This window comes from Pinus tabuliformis, chromosome 8, assembly GCF_031772625.1.
Source record: "Pinus tabuliformis cultivar Carrire ecotype Pingquan chromosome 8, CPIR1, whole genome shotgun sequence".
NCBI classification, from domain to species: domain Eukaryota; kingdom Viridiplantae; phylum Streptophyta; class Pinopsida; order Pinales; family Pinaceae; genus Pinus; species Pinus tabuliformis.
In genome coordinates, this window is record NC_142294.1 from 1,691,163,255 (window position 1) to 1,691,167,869 (window position 4,615).

The following is a 4,615-nucleotide window of genomic DNA, read 5'->3' on the forward strand; positions in this document are numbered from 1 at the left end:
CGTTTGGATAGATAGGTCTAAAGAATATGGTACCCCTTCAGATCCTTGGTCGCGAGTGCATGTCACTAACGAAGGAATTGTCCAATCAACGGTAATTAAAGGGGCACCATGGAATGACTCCCACCATCGTTCCTTTCTTTCGAATTGTGGAGAAGGCACTCCAGATGACCTTTATCATCCTTCAGTTTTTTATTTTCTATCAAATACTGTAAACACAATGGATTCAGAGCGAAACTTGTCCAACATTCAAGAGACTATCGCCATAAATATCTCAACCAAAACAAATGTTGTAGAGAATATTTATGTTGGCAAATGTTGTTCTCCTTCAGAACTAGAAATATATAACGCTCTTTTTCGCAAATTCAGATATGTCTTTTCTTGGTCATATAGTGAAATGCCAGGCATTGACTCGAGTATCGTTGAACATGAAATTAAGATGCATCCAGATGTCAAACCAGTACGACAACGGCTACGATAGGTGCACCCCAAGAAAGTCGCTGCCATTAAGGAAGAAGTTGAAAAACTTCTCCATGCTGGTTTCATTTACCCAGTTCCTCTAACCGATTGGGTATCGAATATTGTCTCTGTTATGAAAAAGCAAGGAACAATTAGAGTGTGCGACGATTATAGGGATGCAAATCAAGATTGTCCAAAAGACAACTACCCTACACCCTTCATCGACCAGATAATTGATGAATGCACCGGATGCGAAATCGTTTCATTCATGGATGGATTCTCCGGGTATAATCAAATAAATATCCGCCCACAGGACTAGTCAAAGACTGCATTTATTTGTCTGTGGGGCACATTCGCATATCGAAAATTACCCTTTCGTTTAAAGAATGCAGGGGCGACATTTTAGAGGGAAATGAATTATGCCTTCCACGACATCAAAAACATCATTCAACCAGACGACCTTCCGGCTCATTCGCAAAATCGGACTGATCACCCACAACATTTAAGAGCGATATTTCTACGTTGCAACACTACAAGATACGACTCAATCCACACAAATGTGTATTTTGCGTAAGTTCTAGTCATTTGCTTGGCTTTGTAGTCTCAAAGGATGGGATTCGTCTCAACCCATGTAAGGTCGAGGCAATCATAAATTTGCCTCCACCTTCGAATTTGCTTCAGATTCAGAAAGTCTAAGGGAAAGCGAACTTTCTGATGAGGTTCATTCCAAATTACACCGCACTTGCTAGAGGTTATACACGTCTTTTGAAAAAGGAAGTACCCTTTCTCTGGGATCAGGTTGTACAAGCTTCCTTTGATGCTTTAAAAGAATCCCTAATGAAAGCATCATTAATGTATGCTCCTGATTATCAAAAAGATTTTAACCTGTATCTGGCTGCAGCGGATACAACCATCGCAATGGTTTTAGTTCAAGAAGTCAATGGGATTGAACATCCTATATATTATTTAAGTAAAAACTTAAATGATACAGAAATCAAATATTCTTACGTTGAAAAGCTAGCACTCGCAGCTGTTCAAGCGATACAGAGATTTCGACACTATGTCCTCTTTCGAAAAACTACCATTCTGTCAGATTGCAACCCCATGACTTATATATTGCCGCGACAGTTGCTGGGGGGGCAAATATTCAAAATGGATAACAATCCTACAAGAGTTTGATCTGGAATTTTTAAAATCTATGTCAAAGAAATCTCTAGTTTTCGCAGAATTAGTGTGCGATCTCCCATCGTTTTCCAACGATGAAACATCTGATGAAACAATCATGGACAAAAGTTTGTTTCTGATATCTTCAAGCAATGAGTGGTATGGGGATATAATCATTTATCTCCAAACCCAAAAATACAGGCCAAACACCTCCCGCTCCAAACAAAAACGTATTCAATACCAAGCAAAAGACTACATGATCGTCGGTGATACACTTTACCGTCGTGGTATCGATACAGTTCTGAGAAGGTGCCTCACCCATGAGGAGGCCGAAAAAGTCCTGACTGATTTTCATTTAGGCGTGTGTGGGGGGCATCAATCCGGATATGCTACAGCGCAAAAAATCTTACGAGCAGGATACTTCTGGCCAACAATGTTCAAATATTGCATAACTGCAGTCAGAAGTTGCCATGCTTGTCAAATTTTCGATAGCAAAACCAGAAGACCACCCGCACCTCTGTAGCCAATAGTTGTTGTTGGGCCATTCGCCAAATGGGGCATTGATTTCATGACATGTAACCCCACCTCGACCGGGGGCATGGGTATATCATAGTCGCAGTTGACTATTTTACCAAATGGGCCGAGGCGATGCCTACATTAGATAATACTGGTGAAACAACTGCCCTCTTCTTTTTTAATCATGTAGTTGCCAGATTTGGCGTACCACAGGTTATAGTCATAGATCATGGATCACATTTTCGCAATCACATGATGGTCGAATTAACTGCGAAACTAGGGTTGTCTCACGACAGCTCTACTCCATATTATCCGCAAGCCAACGGACAAGTTGAAGCAATCAACAAGGTCCTGAAATGCATGCTGCAAAGGATGATTGGAGTTCACAAGAGAAGATGGCACCTAATCCTGTACTTAGCTTTGTGGGCTTACCGAACATCGGTAAGGAATGCAACTGGGTTTACACCTTTCCAACTGGTATATGGCCTGGAAGCAGTCTTACCAATCCAGTGCAAAATCTCGTCTCTCAAACTCGCAATTGATCTCCTCGCCGGAACTTCAGAAGAAGAAGCTCGTTTCTTGGAATTAATCCAATTGGATGAAACCCGTTGTGATGCCGCTTTGGCTAACAAAGCCCATAAGAAACGAGTCAAGGCACAGTTCAAGAAAAACGTCAAACCCTGTGTCTTCTCAGAAGGTGACTTGGTCTTGCTTTACGACCAAGAATCCGATAAATTGGGAGTAGGTAAATTTAAGTCTTTATGGATGGGCCCCTATAATGTTAAACGGGTGTTGGAAAAAGGAGCCTACGAGTTAATGAATTATGATGGAATTCCACTGGCGCAACCTCGTAATGGTTGTACCTCAAGCGTTACTATGCGTAATGGTAACCTCTATGCTTTTGTTATGTTTTTGTTTTCGCTAAAGTGTTTATTTTGGTCAAGTAATCCACTTTTTACATTTGTTGCAGATGTCAAACTTATTGGAGTCATGTGTTGGATATGCCGACAGAGCGAGTCGTAGTTCGTGGAACCTATCTTTCGCAGCCTGAGCTATTTTTGATCCAAGTGACGAGTTAGTAAGTTTCAGAGGGGTATGTATTGGTCAATCAACAAATAACATCGTTGAATATAGCGCGTTGATAGAACTTCTCTCTGATGCCATCACACATGGTATACGCCGACTAATTGTCAGGCTAGACTCACAACTCGTAATACTACAACTCACTGGTATCTATTCCATCCGAAACCCAGCTATTTATCGCATGTTCCTAAGGGTTAAGATTTTGGAAAGAAAATTTGATTTTATTCAATATCAACACATTTCCAGAAACTTAAACAAATTAATTCATTCATTGGCAAATTATGTGTTAGATAGACATTTGCAACATTTATAAAAAGAAACATACCATCAATGTTTGCATTTGGATCATGTAACTTAACCAAAATAAAACTCTGAAAATCAAAAATATATATAATTGTTTATGGTTTACACATAATGTTCTGTAACCAAGACAAAATCGGTCAAGTGAATAAAAAAAACTCAAAATTCTAGGGGGCACCCTAGTCTAACGATGCTCGTGATAGCAAGTCACAGCCTGTGCAATCATGCGTAAGAGACGAGTCCATCGTCTTGGCACACCAGTAGTATGCCACTGTAACCTCAAAGGTAGCTCGTCAGTCCTCACATCTGGAATACCAAGAGTGAGGCCCTCAACCTGCTCTTGTAATGCTATGAGAGTCTCAGCCACATCAAGATCGTGAAGGATAGCCCTTTCGATAGCCTCTCCTACTGGGGTAGCAGCTGGTACTCTGAGGTGAGCTACTGGACAAACAGGACCAACATTTGCATGTACACATGAGTTTGATTAAAGTCTTGATAGAATAAAGCACAAGGACATTATAAATGAAAAATGATAAACAAGAATATGGTCAAAGATTTTACCAACAGCGCCCCACTGTTTGCCATCTGGCAGTACTAAATCTGGATCACCCTGGAAGTCCATGCGAGCATATGGATACTTGGAATAAACCATCTCCTGACGATCAAACCACCTGAAGAAGGTATCAGAAAATGAAATCTGAGACTGACCAGCATGCCTAGACATATGGTCAACCCATCTCTGCATACGTGGTTCAGTAGGTGAAGGTAAATCGAGTGCAATATACTGCGGCTGCATCAGTGGTATCTTCTCCAAGGCAAAGGCGATCAAAATAGAACCGTACCCAAAGTTCTTCAACCTCCCGCTCTTTATCTTGGTCAACTGTTCTTTCATCACAAGAAGTACTGCGTCACACCAGTTGAACACCTTCGGTTGGAGGCATTCCAAGGCATACTGCATATAAGATCGGTTGGCTACATGAAGAGCCGCACCACCGCCATCCTACCAAAAGTAAACAGAATAGTCCTGAGGGACCTATCAGTGACATCACGTATGATGATCTTTCCGTCTTTACTCGGCTGAGATCCTTCTCTGCAG